An 18,481-nucleotide genomic window follows, 5' to 3' on the forward strand; every position below is an offset into this window, starting at 1 on the left:
AGCTAACCCGAGTTTTTGTGCGCTGTATTTACTGCATTATATTACAATGGCTGGCGATGATAGTTTCAAGGAGGGTCACGTAAACTATTGAAAAGAAGGAAATAGGAACGACCTTTCCTCGTGTACCTCGCATGAGAAATTCTCGTAACCCCGTAGGGCTTGACAAGATACACGATTCCAGGGTAGAGCTGGTAAAGAAGAGAAAGCGATAAAAGAAGTCAAAAATAGAAAAGAATTAAACTCAAACTCTTTCTTGTACACCCCTGCATGAGGAATCCTCGTAACCTCGAATGGCTTGACAAGAATGTACAAGGTTGAGGAGGAATGAAAAGATTGGCGGAAAACCGAAACACCCGCCTGTACGCCCCTTACATGAGATATTCTCGTAACCCAAAAGGGCTTGATAAGGAACGCAAGGCGGATAAATTTCAAATTTTCCGCCGGGACGTAACATATGATAGACCATGGCCAATTCGTTGTTTTCGACCAAGTCACGAACGGTCCTTAAAAGCTACGAAGTCTTTTTCGATATCCTGTCTTTTCATACACTCTAAGAGGGTCGTAAATTTCCTGAAGAGTTGCCTTTGGCAAGTACAAGATCTCGTCGTTTCCTATTTTTTCTGGGTCCCACGCTTTCTCGTAGCACATGTGCGCTGCAACGTTCTAGCGTCTTGGCGGAGCGCCTCCACTTCCACGCGCCTGAGGATGGACCATAGCCAGGAGAAGGGGCCCACACGAGACGGGGTGGACTCCTCCACCATTGGACGAGGGATGATCCTGAGGGAGGATCCAGGATCCACGAAGGAAGGGGCATCGACGGACAACGCGCGAAGATCTCCTCCGCCAAGCGCAGAACCGGCAGAATGATTTTGTCAGTCAAAATAGACAGATCCTTCCCACGCGCTATATTTAACGCATTATAAACTCAAAGTTTACAAGTCAGCCTAAATAAAGAGTTAAGATATTAAAGCACAGTGAACAGTAATAACAGTTTATTAAATTCATTTTCGCACCTTGTGAGCAGGGGGCTTTAGCGCCCCACGGGTATCTTACCCACGTATCCTTCACATTCAAAAGTCACTAAATATCCAAGTCCACACGCAACAATATTGTACATCAGAAGTGCTACCAACTTCTGATACAATCGTTACAACTACAAATGTTTACTGCCGTATCAATAACGTTTCGAATTTGTTTTCTTACGACTTATTAATTACCAAGTTTGCCATACCGCAATCAAATCGTTATTGGCAGGATCGTATATTTGGGTATTTTTAATTTTGCGCTGCCTCCGAAACAGGTTGAAATGTATTTAGTATACTATTTAAGGTGATGCGAGCGTCGAAAACTTTACCGACAGACCCTAGAAAAATCCCTAGACGCGAGTTTTCAAATTACGTCGTCATTTCTAAACAGAATGCAGAAAAAATTGAGGGACGTGTTCAGAAGGCCCTAAAGAATGGCGCTCCGGTCCTTATTTTACCCAAATCGTCAAAAAGTGTAAAATATTGAAATTGGTATCTGTCCACAGTCATGAAAATGGCGGATCTGACTCACCTGCATTCATTTATTCGTAATATAAACATTTTTGCGAAACGAACATCCAAATAGAGACCAGAGCGCCAGTCGTTGGGTCAGATAGAGCAAAACGAGCACTCAGGGGATGGTGTACAAACTTTCGTTTAGACAAAAAGTGAAAACTATGATTTCGTTGATTTTTCACTAGCGAAAGACGTCAAAAAGGTAAAACAGACCACAAATTTAGTTCCTCGTTTTTTCTGTAGGGCGCAGTTTGTTCGTTTTCTGTGCTCGCGCGCTCATTCGCAGCTCGTATATGTGAATATGTGTGCGTCGACCGAACCGTCGTGCGTCAACGACGATACAATGTATCGTGGAGAATGGGAAGTTCGAGTCTTGAAGAGGTGATGAACTCCGACGCGTAAATTTTTTTTTCACACATCGTTCTATCGACTAGGATAGCGATTTTCAACCCATGTGTCACAAGACGTACTATCATTATTTTTTGTTGCTATTATTATTCTTTTTTTTAGTGAAACTGAAGAACAGATACGTCCTTCCCGATTTCGATGATTTTTTGATATGTTATAAAAATTGATATTTTGAACAATTTGGTGAAATACTGATTACTTATGAAAAGCACCCCGAAAATAAATCTGTTGCCAGAGTTATTAAAATTTTTTTAGACAGATAAGTTAGTATGTTTTTTCAGCATGGAATATGATATTATGCTGGACTCTCCTGATTTTGCGTTACGCCCAAATATTGAATGAATAGGTAACAAAAATGTGATGCTGGAAGAACAACACGGCTGGAGTGAGTTCTACAATACTGGCGTACGTAGAAAAGGACAAATAGCAAAAGAGAAAGAGGTCCGAGAATTAAAGGGCCTGAAAAAGAACATTTGAGTGAAACAATATTAATTCAGCAATAACTTTTTTATTTTTCATTTTTGCTAAATGAAACTTTTACCAATGTAATTGTAAGGTTCTGATTAATCTTCTGATTAAAATAAGACCAAACACCATATAATTTGCATCATTTTTACTTATTTAGATATAAATAAGTAAATAAATAATTATAATTCAAATTATGTCATGTTTGATCTTGTTTTAATTAGAAAAATCTCATAAATACGTTAGTAACATTGTCATTAAAAAAAATTAAAAAATAAAAAGGTTTTAATATTAAATTTTGATTGTGTTAGTATTGTCTCACACGTACACGGGTATTTAAACTTGCTTTTTTCCCTGTACGCTGCTTCGATTATCGGCTGTCACATCAAAGGCGAGCCGAACTCGCTCGAGAAACTGTGGTTTCTCCAGCGACACGCAAAAATTGGTCTGATTCATCATACATAATATTTACATATAGCTACCGTAGCATCCGTGTGTCATTTAGGTGTATGCGAAGAGTGACGTAGAATAGCATGCCGTTAGTTGGATGCAATAACTGAGGTAGCGCTGAAATCAGTTTCTGTTCGGCCTAATTTTCGATGAAACGTTGACTGTTTTACCGACGCGGATTCAAAGTTCGGCCTCGACGCTCGCATCACCTTAACGATTAACGGCACAGACTCCTTCAAGGCCTCCTCCGAATCGATGTAAGCGCCATTATAAAGAATCGGGCAATCGTGAAAACATATAAGTGATAAATGTGACATTTGACGGTGTGACATCTAACGTCATTATGCAGAATAAGAAACGAAAGTGAGGTGGCGTAGTTGTCGAATCACATCATTTGAGAGTTCTGTCGCGGTGTTGCCACATCTGTGATAATCCTGACCATCTAGCAAAATGAATTCGCTCGAGCCGAGCGAGATTTTGAATCCAGGCGGACATAGAAAAGGACAGCGCGATAGAAAGAGAAGGAGTATCATGAATCAAACAACGTAGTACCGATCGGCGGAAATACATATGTTCGAGTCACACGCCACGACAGATTCGATGAGACTGTAATACACATAATGTACGCGACTATAAAACTTATACGAATAAAAACTACATGGCATTAATAATTTCAGAAAAGAAATGGAAAATAAACAAATGTAAATTGATCTATATATACAATATTTATTTATTGAAATATTATCAATATATATAAACAATAATTGGCCGCCCGTCGCCCGTCGCCCGCCGCCCGCTTCGGCCTCTTCTTTCTTCGCGGCGTCTGCATCGTCGATTACCAGTACAGTAAAAGCTGGATATATGCAACAAAAGTTTGGCTGGATATATGCAACATCGCTATCCCCTCCACTTGGGGGGATCCCCCTAAGCCGAACCGAGCCGCTCGGCGAGGAAACTGTGTAATATGATCCGACCGTAATATCGGTGTGACTAATACTAATTGAACGATAAAACATTTTTATTTTTAACTTTTTCTTAATGAAACTTTTACTAACGCATTTGTGAGATTTTTCTGATTAAAATGGTACCAAACACGATATGATTTGAATTATATTTATTTATTAAAATAATAATAAAACTGTACATATATATAAGGCAGGCCGTACACCAAAGATACATCAAACACGCAACATGCAACATGCAACACGTCGCATGTTGTGTACGAACATGGAATAGGTATCGCGGCACGGTACAAACGATTTGTACGAATGTAGAATAGGTAACGCGGCACGGTACAAACGATTTGTACGGACACAGAATCGATACCAAGACTGGATATATGCAACGTTTAAATGCCCAGAATCGACGCCTCGGCTGGATATATGCAACATTAAATGCCCAGAATCGACACCTCGGCTGGATATAGGCAACGTTTAAATGCCCAGAATCGACACCTCCGCTGGATATATGCAACGTTTGAAACCCGAGCCGACACCGCAACCGGTTTTCATTTCCAATCGTCCTTTGCTTTTCGTCAACTTTTAACATCAATTTTAGCAAGTAATTATAATTCAAAGTATATCGTGTTTGGTACCACTTTAATCACAAAAATTTCACCAATGCGTTAGTAAAAGTTTCAGTAAAAAAAAGTCAAAAATAAAAAAGTTTTGTAGTTGAATTAGTATTAGTCACACCGATACGTTTCGGCTCTTTCCTTTGATCATCGCACCTCTCTTTTTCCGCCACTGTCTGTCCTTTTCTACGTTCACGCTTGGCTGCTCGTCGCGTGTAACCCGAGATTAGACACCTCGACTGGATGTATGCAACGTCTGGGTCCCAATGTTTGTTGCATATATCCAGCTTTTACTGTATTACAAATCAGCTCGTTCTCTCCGAGAGTAATGATAAAATTTTATTAGTTCTGGAAATCATTTTATTTATAATGTGCGTATATTTTGTAGTCAAATGCAAGGTTGAAAGCATCGGCTCCACATAGTAACAGGTCGTGATCCCAGCTTCCCCACTAAGCATTTTATTTTCTCGTTCTTCCACTTATTGTTGCTGCTGCTTGTTTCCTTTCTCTTTTCCTTCCGTTCTTGCTTTCTCTCTTTCCTACTTCCTTCTTTCCTTCCTTCATTCCTTCCTTCATTCCATCCTACTTCCTCTCTGCCGCTCTTTGTTTCTTTCCTTCTTTCTTTATGCCTGGAGGTCGAGCATCATAAAAAGTAACGGATCAGCATTACACGTGAATTAGTGTAGGTTCTATGCGAACGGCCACTCGTTTGTTAAACTTGTAGGTGTGGTGTTCACCCCATCTCTATTCTTCTCCCTGTTTTCCTTATTTCCTTTCTGTTTTTCCTCTGTAGTTTTTATGATTTCAATAGGAGACGCTTCCATCTCGCACGATTTCGAACTCCGTAAAGAGGCAGTTTATTCGAAATCACGGAAGGGCAAACATCATGCCGAAGTATAAGAATATACGGGTTATGTTACGTGCTATTGATGAAGCGGGACGAAATTATACCTTAGCTCGTAAGATTTACCGTGATTTAGTGCGGAACAATGGAAGACGATTACACCCCAACGAAATTCCTGATAGACGAGATTTTGCGCGACTAGATTATCAATTCGGGGAGCAGGAAATCGTGATGCAGCTTACTACAAGATGTAACGGAGCAGGTCGACCTCGAGTGCATTGGCAGAAAGAAGAAAAAGTTATAGCTCTCGCAAGAGCTTATCCACTGATGGGGTTACGGAGCATCGCGAAAAGAGTAGGAATCTCGGACATGACAGTGCGGCGTATAATACGCGAAGAAGGTCTGCAACCATATAAAATTCGACGTGTCCAGGCCCTACGCCGTAATGATTATGCCACTCGGCAAGAATTTTGTAACTGGATGTTACACAAACTACGACACGATCCACGCTTTTTGGAACGTGTCCTATTCACAGATGAGAGCAGCTTTTCGAGTAGCAACATCCTCAATCGGCAGAATGCAAGGATTTGGGCGTACCGTAACCCCCATGCGATGATGGAGCAATTTAATCAAGGAAGATTCACTGTCAATGTCTGGGCAGGCATCATTGGCAACGATATTTTACCAGTGCAATCTGAAATCGAAACTCTTTAGTGAACTGCGGCACATCATTCCGCGAAGTCAACGTAATTCTGCCTATTTTATACACGATGGTGCTCCACCGCACTCCAGCTGAATGGTGCAACAGTTTTTAAATCAAATGTTTGGATTGCGGTGGATAGGACGAAGACCTGCTTCCCATGTGTGAGCTCCCCGTTCACCGGATTTGACACCACTAGATTTTTTCCTCTGAGGAGCCATGAAAGACATCGTTTATCGCTCAGGTAGGTAAATTACATCGGTCCCACAACTGAAACGTCGGATTGAATATGCATTCAACCAAGTTAAATCCACTCGTAACATCGGCGGGAAGATATCAAGAAATATGGAGCAGCGTGTGCGTGCATGTTTGTGCAACCGTGGTGGTCACATCGAAGCGAGCACGCAGGCACGGCTTCTGCGTACGATTCGTTACAATGGTACAATCCTTTGGGTACGCAGAAGAAATAGAAGGCAACAGCATTAAGTAAGTGTGTTTAAAATATTATATTATAAGTAAAAAATATTTTTTATGTGTGAGAAAAAGTCTAACGGTCTTAAAACTTTTACAGCGCCTTGCAGAACGAGCCAGAGCAGCTTTCATTCTAACGGCGGCTACACTGAATGATTCATTTCGTAAGTAGAACACAATATAGTAGTAAAAAGTTGTTCTTTTCATATTTAATTACTTTTAACTTTAGGTGACGATAACACATCCCCGCTGAGGCTTCTATTTCTTCTGCGCACACAAAGGATTGGCGAATCGCACGCAGAAGCCGTGCCTGCATGCCGGCTTCAATATGACCATCACGGTTGCACAAATATGCACGCACACGCTGCTCGATATTTCTTCATATCTTTTCCTCGATGTTACGAGTTAATTTAATTTGGTTGAATGCATATTCAATGCAACGTTTCAATTGTGGGATCGATGTAATTTGCCCACCTGAACGATGAACGATGTCTTTCACGGCTCCTCAGAGGAAAAAATCTAGTGGTGTCAAATCCGGTGAATGGGGAGCTCACACATGGGAAGCAGGTCTTCGTCCTAGCCACCGCAATCCAAACATTTGATTTAAAAACTGTTGCACCATTCAGCTGGAGTGCGGTGGAGCACCATCGTGCATAAAATAGGTAGAATTACGTTGACTTCGCGGAATGATGTGCCGCAGTCCACTCAAGAGTTTCCATTTTTTATCCGACTTCGAAAAGGAGGAGGATACTCAATTCGATGTGTATGTATGTATTTTTTTTTTAATGTATGTTCACCGATTACGCCGAGGCGGATGGACCAATCGGAACGAGACCTCTTACATCTGGTAAAGTATGTCTCCCCATTGGTCCCGTTAAAAAAATATCTTATATTTTTGCATTCCGAACGCTTTTTATTGCAAAAAAACGAACTATTTTATGTACGTGCGCCGTACGTTCGCCGATTACTCCGAGACGGATGGACGAATCGGAACAAAACTTTTCGCATCTTGTAGAATATATCTCCCGATTGGTACCGCAAGAAAGTTTTTATATTTTTTCATTCCTAACGACTTTTATCGCAAAAAACATAATACTTCATCTATATCTTCCGGCGTTCATGCTGCAGGGAATATACCGATTGCGATGAAACCTTTCACATTTAGCTGGAGGTATATCCGCAATGATCCCACTTGCAAAAATTTATGGAATTTGTTAATAACTACTGTTATAACAAAAAATCTATTCCTTCATGTTACTCTGCAAGGAATGTATCGTTCGCGATGAAACCTTTCATATTTAGTAGGATATACAGGGTGTCACGCGACTACCACGACAGCCAAAGAGGGATGATTGCTAAGGCGATTCTAAACAACTTTTTCCTTTGCCAAAATGTTGGTTAAGGCTTGGTTTTCGAGTTAATAACAAAAAACACCGACTAATCCGAGCGCGTATAGCGCGCAGTCCCAGGGACTGCAATGTCGGGTACGAAAACCAGGCCTGATGCAGGTCGCGAACGAACGGCTTGGCACGCCGCACAGTGGGACAAAACGGCTTTCGGCGATCAAAATTCTGTAACTTCGGTTCTATTGGAAATATTTGAATGAAATTTTGGGAAGTTTTTGCCCACATTATGGTACATAAGTTGTATCAATATGAATCATATTGAACTACAGGGTGTCAAAATATTCACATATAAAGTATAACGCGTTCAATATCCTTCACTTGTTAGACATATTTTATGTCATTTAACACAAATTTGACTCAAAACTGTTAATAACTATAATAAAAACGGATTTAATAATTAAAAAATGACAAGACATGTGTTATTATAATATATTTATTTATATTTATTATGATCTATACCAAATCATTCGTGAAAATAATTTCGACAGTTATGAAAATTTATTATGGCATATTGCAAGGCCGAAATAAAGTTTTGGGTAACGAATATACACGTCGAATGCAGTTAACTGGATAATAATCGTATCTGGTACTGCTTTTCCATCATCGTGCGCTGCGGCCAAGATGGGTGTAATTTATTTCAATCGCCATTTTTTTGAGCAGTGGCAGGTTGGGGCAGCCGTTTTTTTCTGATTCTGATAGAGGAAGGTTCACTCTTTACTACAGTAATAATCACACCCTGCACAAGTGTGCATATTTTTTTTAAATCAAACGCAAAGTTGAGATTTTAGTTAAATGTATTTCGTTTCAATCAGATCCTATTATTTAAAAAGTTGTTAACATTTTAACTTATTTTATGCACTGAATAGAATCTATACTAATCTAGTAAACTTTGTAATTCATTTGAATTTTATCTTTCCGAGTAAAATTTATTAGAATCGTACATTGAAGTTATGGGTAATATTATCAGCGTTTCGTCTTGACGAATTTCTACTGACTTTGAGTGCGAACCACGGCAAAACGGAAAGAAATATGAAAAAACGGATTACACTGCGTTAAACTACAGTTTATTCTCTATCGATGTATGTAATTAGTTTTTCAATTTTCGAATTCACGAAAATCGACTTTTGATCGCCGAAAGCCGTTTTGTCCCACTGTGCGCCGTTGGCATAGCACAATGATGGGATTTTATCAAGAAAAGTAAAATAAAAGACAGAACAGCGGTGTAAGGATCATTAATATAGATGTGAATATTTATTTATACTTGAACTTTGATATATAATAGTAAAAAAAACTGAGGTCCCACATCTTTACACGTTCTCAATCAATCATTCGCACATTCTACCAACCAAACGTTCCTTTCTAAGCATCGTTTCCGGCCCCCACTACACCAGAACAACGCAGTTCAAATCACATTCTAACATACCCCGCCTCGATTTAAACTCAAACAAAATTTTTCTTTTATAAACAACATAAAATTTTCTTTCTTTTAAATCGCTTTCTCTGACTCTAATATTTTTCTTAACTATACTTATCTTATGGATTAATACTCATACACTTTCTTAATTCTACAAATCTATCTTTAGGTAATGCCTTGGTCATTATATCTGCCAAGTTTTCTTTGGAACTCACATATTGAATTTTTACAATTTTCTTTCTCGCAATATCTTTTATAAAGTGTTCTTTTACATCGATATGTTTTCCTCGTTTTGAATTTTCGTATGTGTGAATCATACTCATTGCTCCTTGGTTGCCCATTCGCAAAATTGCCTCAGCATTTACACCAAAATCTTGCGCTACTCCTTTTAAATTTATTAAATCTTGTACGGTTAAGGCCGCTGCTACATACTCCGCTTTTGCAGTCGACAGTGCTACGCATGACTGTTTTTTCGAAAACCAACACACAGGATTACCTAAGAAGAATACTATCGAGCCACTCACGCTTTTCCTATCACTTTTGTCTCCAGCCCAATCAGCGTCCGAGAATCCTTCTAATATTTTATTGTCAGATCTGTCATACTCTAATTTCACGTTTTTGGTCCCTTTTAAGTATCTTAAAACACGCTTAGCCGCTTTCCAAGTTTGTTCTGTAGGTCTATCTAACATTCTACTTAAATATGAAACCGCATACATCAGATCCGGTCTTAAAGTTACCGCTAAATACATCAAAGTACCTACAATTTCTCTGTACGGTACTTTTATCTCTTCTAAGTCATTATCTATCTGAAAATTCGCCTCCATTGGTGTGGTTGCAGGCTTACATTTCTCCATGTTAAACTTGTCTAATATCTTGTCTATCAATCTTTCTTGGCTTATAGATAATTTCATTTCTTGTCTGGTAATTTCCATTCCTAAAAAGTTTCTTATCTCTCCTATATCCTTAGCCCTAAACTTACTGACCAATGCCTCTACTATATCTTTATCATCTCCACTTATCACTATGTCATCTACGTATATAACTAACCAACAGTTTTGTTTATAATACATACAGAAATCATATTTTGACCTCACGAATCCTAACTCAGTTATAAAATTATTGAATTTGTCATTCCAACACTTTGGAGATTCCTTTAGCCCATATAGTGCCTTTCTAAGCTTTAATACTTCTACTCCATTATTCGATAAACCATCTGGTACTTTAATATATATTTCTGATTCTGAATCTCCGTTTAGAAAAGCTGTTGGAATATCCAACTGTCTTATGAACAAGTTTTCTTGAACCGCCTTCGACATCATCATTCGTATAGTCGATAGCCTTGCTGAAGGGGCATATGAACCTCGCCTTTTTGCGTCCGTTTTCCTTTGTAGTAAATATCCACCTTGTTTCTATAGCTGTTTTGCCTTTTGGTAACCTGGCTTTTTCCCATGTCTTCTGGTTTTCAAGAGCTTTCACCTCCTCTTCTATTGCCTGTCTCCATTCATTACTCTCCATTGCCTCTGCAAATGTGATTGGATTCTCACTTTGAGTTAAAAGGCAATATGTCATATACATTTCATATTCCGACTGCCATTTAGGTTTCTTTACTGTTCTTTTGGGTCTAGTCTCCTCATTCTCTAATTCTCCAATTTCCTCTTCATTATTTTCATTTTCACTTCGTTCCACTGTTGACCCAGTATCTTCTGTTTCTTCTACGTCTTCTTGTTCCTCAGTTTCTCTTTTAGATCAGGCAGCACTTTATTATTCAGCTCCATACATCCTAATTTTTCTTCATTGAATATAACATCTCTGGACACCGTTATTCTATTCTCTTCAGGATCCCACAATCTGTATCCACTTCCTCCATATCCTACAAATATCGCAGATCTTGCTCTGGGATCTAGTTTATTTGGTCTCGGCAGAGTAACCTTCCACGCATGACATCCAAACACTCTTAATTTTGATATATTGTTTTCACCATACCAAACTTTAGCTGGCGTTTCATCCACATTGGCTTTTGTAGGGCTTCTATTTAATTCATAAGCCGAACATCTGATCGCCTCTCCCCATAGAGACTTTGGCAACCTCGTCTCAATAAATTTTACCCTCGTTCTGTCCATCAATGTCCTGTTCATTCTTTCAGACTTGCCATTTTGTTGGGGAGTATAGGGGCAGGTATATTGAATTCTTGTTCCTTGTGATTTACAGTAACTTTTGAAAGATCCTGACGTGAATTCTCTTCCATTATCCACTCTTATATTCTTCACTATTATTCCATACTGTGTTTTCATCTCCATCATGTAGTTTCTTAAGTTCTCTTCAGCCTCATCTTTTTGTTTTAACAGATATACAGTTGTACAATGTGAATAGTCATCTATTATCACTTGAAAATATCTATGTCCATCAAGGGTACACGGGGTAACAGGTCCTGATAAATCAGAATGTATTAAATCTCCTATTTTTTGAGATTGTTTCTGATGTTCATGAAATATCGGTCTAGCAGCCTTACCCTCAATACACGTTGAACACTTGCCATTACTTACTGGCAGCCCCAGATTCTTCATTCCTCTTCGATTCAAGTGGCCTAACCTTCGGTACCACAATTTAGCCTTTCGCATCTGGCCTGTTTCTAAACCTACACAAGCCTCCAGAGCTTAATTTTAAAACATACAGATTATTATTTCTTTCACAGGACAAGTTATGATATTCACCTACAATTTCTACCCCTTTCATATCAAATGTCACTCTATAGTTATTTTGTGCTCACTTCCTTACTGACAGGAGGTTATGTTGTAACCCTTTAACTATCAATGCATTTATTCTTACTTTTTGGCCCTCGTACGTTCCTATAAAATCACCTTTCTTCACTGCTTTCATCTTCTCTCCATTCGCTATGTGAATTATTATTTCTTTTTGTAACATTTCTATGTTACTCATATATCTTTCCATACTTTCCTTCACTAAATGTACAGTAGCACCTGAATCCAGTATAAACTCTATATACTCACTCTCATCACACCTAACTGTGCTGCTTAAGGCTACAAATGAGATCTCGTCTTTGCTTGCTTGACTGGCCATCTCTGGCCTTCTTGGTCGATAACCTTTTCCTCTGAAGGAGCCTCTAAAAGAGCCTCTAAAAGAGCCTCTACCCCTGTTCGAGTTTCTATTAACATTTTGTTTTTCTTTCACATGACATTCACTTATTTTGTGACCCACTTTACCACATTTATAGCAAGCAAATGGAAAAGCTTTGAACGTTACCTCATCATTATTATTTTTCTCATTCATTGTCTTACTCATCATCTTCAATTCCTCATCCAGTAGCCTAGTCTTCACAAAGTCTAATGTAACTTCCTTGCTGTTAATTGTTTCAATAGCAGTTATCACAGCATTATATTCTTCAGGCATCGTCAACAGTAGGTGACAGATTTTATCAGATTCATCCTCCTTCGACTCGGCATTCTCCATCTCCTTGATAATGGTATCAAATTTCAAGAAGAAATCTTCTAGTCTTTCATTTTTGCCGCATTTCAATGAAAGTAATTTCTTTTTCAAATGCAGTTTTGAGAACGTGCTCTTTCTTTCAAACATATTCTTTAAAAGTTCCATCATTTCCTTGGTGGTGGTCGCATCTTTCACTAAATCTAAATGTTTGTCCGTTATACACTGCATCACTATAGACCTTGCTTTCGCATATCTTAGCATAAAACTCTGCTTGTCTTCGTCCCTTGTGAACGATTCAATTTCGACGCATAACGTATCGTCTATTTGTTTTTCACCCAATAAACATTTAACACGAAATTTCCAGTTATTGAAATTTTCAGCAGATAACTGGGGAAAATACTGCATTGAATTCATGTTTGTATATACTTATAACCAGACCAGTAAACTTCTGTCTTTTCGTTGCACGTATTCCCCTTCTCGATTGTTCGTTATGGCGTCCGTTTCTCTTTTCGTATCAACTTTACACCGTGTCTGGGCCCATAACCTGATGGGATTTTATCAAGAAAAGTAAAATAGAAGACAGAACAGCGGTGTAAGGATCATTAATATAGATGTGAATATTTATTTATACTTGAACTTTGATATATAATAGTAAAAAAACCTGAGGTCACACATTTTTACACGTTCTCAATCAATCATTCGCACATTCTACCAACCAAACGTTCCTTTCTAATCATCGTTTCCGGCCCCCCACTACGCCAGAACAACGCACATCAAATCACATTCTAACACACAATAAAAAAACTGAACTGGCAGAACATTTTTAGTCGTTGTTTTGAATGAATACGGAACCTAACCTCTTGTCGTCTGTCATAATGTAAAATAGGAAATTCTAAGGATTCTAAACAACAAATAAAAATGTTTGAAGTGGAATAATTAATAAACGTTTGAATTGGAGGCTACGTTAATGATGAAAAGTTTGATAACAATTTAAATGAAACTTACCCATTCGTTTCTAAATTAACCTGCTACGGTGAAAGCAAATAATTCCCACTAGGTCACTGAGTCGATTCTGAACATTCGACGAGGAAACACCTCGCCTATTATTCATACTTAAGTGCAATAAATGAGGGGAGTTCACTAGCCCGATCATGAAAACAGCTGTTCTAGCGAACGTGTTTCTTCGTTTCCCAGTGACAATTATCTGCTTTCAGCGTGGCAGGTTAATTTAGGAACGAATGTGAAAGTTTCATTTAAATTGTTTTCAAAATTTTCATCATTAACGTAGCCTCCAATTCAAACGTTTAGTAATTATTCCATTTCAATCATTTTTATTTATTGTTTAGAATGCTTAGAATTTCCTTTTTTACATTATGACAGGCGACAAGAGATTAGGTTCCGTATTCATTGTAAACAACAACTAAAAATGTTCAACCAGTTCAATTTTTTTATTGTACTATACCATCGGGGTACCGAGCCGTTTGTTCGCGACCTACGTCAAGCCCCGCTTGACGTAGTTTGAATTGTATTTGTTTATTTATTCAGAATATGCTGCGGAACTATTGACTTCACATTAGGTGCTTTATGATGTCAGGAAATGTCCGTGATTTCCATAGAACCGGACAGTTTCTTCCTATTGAAAATTAAAGTAATTTACAAGCTAACAATAATAATAGAATAATAATTGTTACGTGGCCGACGGCTTGGCAGCGCGCGTGGCTATCAGAGGCTTTCTGATTGGCGGCCGCGTAACTTATTTTATTATCAATACAACCCGAGCGGTAAGATTGTATTGTGGTAGGAACTGTCACAAGGTTTCACTGGGTTTAAAGGAGAATGCTAATGTGGGTTTGACACAGCAATGTATATATTCTACAATCTTGGTCTATTACAGATGTTGTTGTCGCGAATATAGGTGTATAATGTGATATATTACCTATTTCCACTATGCTCGGTGTTCACGCACTGGCAATGCGGGGGTGTTGTGTGTGGTTGATTGTAATGCCAAATAGAAACACGACTCGCGGATTCTATAAGGTGAATGTTGCTCGAAGGGGACTTCAACCCGATCTCACTAATAGTAACCAACTCACTACCGTACACGACGTGCTCGACACGAGATGAACTCTGGTACTGCCCCCGATCGTTGGTACGAACGGGTTTATATACTAATTAAGAAGGGTGGTCTGGTTACTATTCGAGTGATCAGGCTGGGTCCACCTGCCTCTGCGACAGTTTAGAGTGGTTGCATCTGCTATTTGATTACGGCGGACCCATTGCTTTCCCAAGTGTTTGGTTCTGCTATCGGTGGGCCTTCTGTTTATTACGAGAGTAAATGGTCGGTTTGCCCGAGAGTTTTGCTTTCCAGATGTTTAAGCTTATTTGAAAGGAGACACGTTTGATAAAAACGGTCTGTCTACGTGACATAATAAAATAAATTAACAATAGTAATAGAATAAACAACATAGAATCGACACCTCGGCTGAATATAAATGATGTGTTCGGACGCAAGATCGACATCTCGGCTGAATACAAACAATGTGTACGGACGCAGAATCTACACCTCGGCTGGACATATGCAACGTTTGGGTCCCAATCTCTGTTGCATATACAGTAAAAGCTGGATATATGCAACAAACATTGGGACCCAGACTTTGCATACATCCAGTCGAGGTGTCTAATCTCGGGTTACACGCGACGAGCAGCCAAGCGTGAACGTAGAAAAGGACAGACAGTGGCGGAAAAAGAGAAGTCCGATGATCAAAGGAAAGAGCCGAAACGTATCGGTGTGACTAATACTACTTCAATTATAAAACTTTTTTATTTTTGACTTTTTTTTACTGAAACTTTTACTAGCGCATTGGTGAAATTTTTCTGATTAAAATGATACCAAACACGATATAGTTTGAATGGGGCGAGGTTATGGGGCCCTGTGAAAAATCCAGGCGGGCCGCAGTCAAAACTTACAGCTTGTTAGCGAAAAGGGACAATCTCAACATTCAGAATGAGAGAAGGACAGCATGACTGTAGTGCGTCTCTCTCAGCGTTCGGGCGATGTTGCCTTTTTCGCTTGCCTTCGCAGCACAGTTCGAGTGACGTATTCAAGCTAACGCTTGATTCTGACTACGATTCCAACTCGGCAGCCTTTCTACTTAGACGCCACCTTATAACTACTAGCTGAACTAAATTTGTCACGTGACGTGCTCTGTATTATCCAGATAATGGCGGAACTCGTCTGTGGGAATTGGTTATTCGTCCTTATATGAGAAGATCTTGAGCTGAATAAGGGCTCATTCGAAAGAGGAAGGTTCAATGCATGGCGATAAACTCGCCGTTTGAGTCACAAAACTCTTTTAGTGACCTAAAAATGCTTCGATTTCGCAACTGCATTTTGTCGATTTTTTCTTCTACTTTCGACACTGATATTATTAAATATGGACATAATCTCGTTAAACCGTGAGTTGACCGCCCTGCATTGTACCTTCCTCTTTCGAATGAGCCCTCACCCAGCCCTATGTGTTCTCATATAAGGACAAATAACCGGTTCCCGTAAACCCATTAATAGGCCCATATTTGCCGGTAATGTCACCTCGCTGCATTACCGGCAAAAATAGGCATAAAGATGGGTTTACGCGCTTCCGTTATTCGTCCTTGTATGAGAACATTTAGGGCTGGGTGAGGGCTTATTCGAAAGAGGAAGGTCCAATGCACACCGCTCAACTCATGTTTCAGTGGGATTATGTTGATGTTTAGTAATATAAGCGTCCAAAGTAGAGGTAAAAAATCGACAAAATGCATTCGCGGAATCGAAGCATTTTTAGGCCACTAAAAGAGTGCTGTGATTGAAATCATGAGTTGAGCGGTCTAGCCACATCCCTTACCTGTAAATTAAGATGTATTTTGTCTTCATTTGTTGCGAAATAAGGACGAATAACGGATGCCCGTAAAAGCATTCTCACAGACCAGTTCCGCCATTTTGTGGATAATACAGAGCAATTCATGTGACAAATTCAGTTCAGCTAGTAGTTATAAGGTGGCGTCTAACTAAGAAGGCTGCCGATTTGGAATCGTAGCCAAAATCAGGAGTTAGCTTGGTTACGTCACTCGACTGAAGGCAAGCGAAAGCAAGCGAAAAAGGTAACAACGCCGAGTGAGACGCACTACAGTCATGTTGTCCTTCTCTCATTCTGAATGTTGAGATTGTCCCTTTTCGCTAGATTTTGACTGACGCCCGCCTGGATTTTTCACAGCACCCTATAACAAACCTCGCTCAAAGAGGAGGTATAACAAGAGAAGAATATACCTCCTCTTTGCAATAATTCTGCAAACGTTTATATAAGTTGTATACGGGATATTTATTTATTTAAATTATTTGCATTCACTCAGAATATTGACTCCTTTACATTTTTTATTAGTTTCGTAAAAACAAAGTTACTATAGGTTTCTCAAAATACAAGCGTCACGCAATTGGAACGAGTTATATCTTAAATTTGGTAAGAGATAGGAAAAAACTATTGATGTAAAAGTTGAATGATACGACATATGAAAAGTATGAGATATCTCACGAAATATTAGTTTTTTAAACATTGTACTGTTAGATATAGGCGCGTCAGCAAAATAGTGAGAGGGAATAGTAGCGAGGGAAGAGGAGAGAAGGAGCCGAGGCCTCTCCATTTATTAGTTCTAATAGTACTTTTTTATGCAGAATGTTTCAAGGAGTTGATACGAGTAAAGAAAAAAATGCAATTCTATTTAAATAAAAATTGCATCTGCATTTGTTTAGTGCATCGTTGCATTCACGAAGAAAATGAAGTCATAGAAAAATAAACATTATCATACCACTGAACTTTTACATGAACAGCTTTTTCCTATCTCTTACCAAATTCAAGATATAACTCGTCCCAATTGCGTGACGCACGCTGTATGCTTTTATGAATTAAAAAACATTTATTTAAAGAAGCTAATAACTTTTTCTAAAAAAATTCTCAGATTGCACGTTCCTTCGGTTCTTCAGAGTAGGCATATATTTTTCAGCAGCGAGGCGTGCTACGGTGCGCCATATAAAATCCACGCGTTCAGTCAGTCAGAATTTACCGGAGCGGGACAATTCTATCATTTAGGTTCAAAGAAGGATAGCATGATCACCGTACATCTCACTCTAAACACGCGTCAATGTTTCGATTTTGTTCTTCAGCCGTATTGTCGCGATGCCTCTGGCAAGATGAGCGTTTGAATGTGTTTGTAAAAATACTTGAGGCGCTGTTGCCTTCCTAGATCGTATTGCGCGCACGCTAGCTGAGAATTAAACCTTTCAAATTCGTAACAGACCACGCAAGTGGCTCCACCAGGCCCAACGAAAAAACTGCTGTAATACCGACGTCCAAAATCGGAGAGGTCACGTGCCGTGTCTACCCCCTTAAACGCAGAGCAAACCCAACACTCTCGTAGTTCGGCCCGCGCTAAAGGCGCGCTCTGATTGGCCAGTGTTTTGTGTTAATAACTCGAAAACGAGGCCTTAATCAACATTTTGGCAAAGGAAAAAGTTGTTTAGAATCACTTTGTCAATCATCCCTCTGCTGCTGTTGACGTAGTCGTTGGACACCCTTTATATACATATATCCGAACGGCATGCCGGGCAAGCGCTTGCGAGAGCACCGTTCAATCTCGCCGCCATCTAGCGCTCCCCGGCCCGAACTCAAGGCGTCCGGGGAGACGAAACTCTCTCCCTTCCACTAAACGCCTACACGTTATTGCATGTTTATTTT

The sequence above is a fragment of the Osmia lignaria genome, chromosome 16 (assembly GCF_051020975.1).
Source record: "Osmia lignaria lignaria isolate PbOS001 chromosome 16, iyOsmLign1, whole genome shotgun sequence".
In the NCBI taxonomy this organism is placed as follows: Eukaryota; Metazoa; Arthropoda; class Insecta; order Hymenoptera; family Megachilidae; genus Osmia; species Osmia lignaria.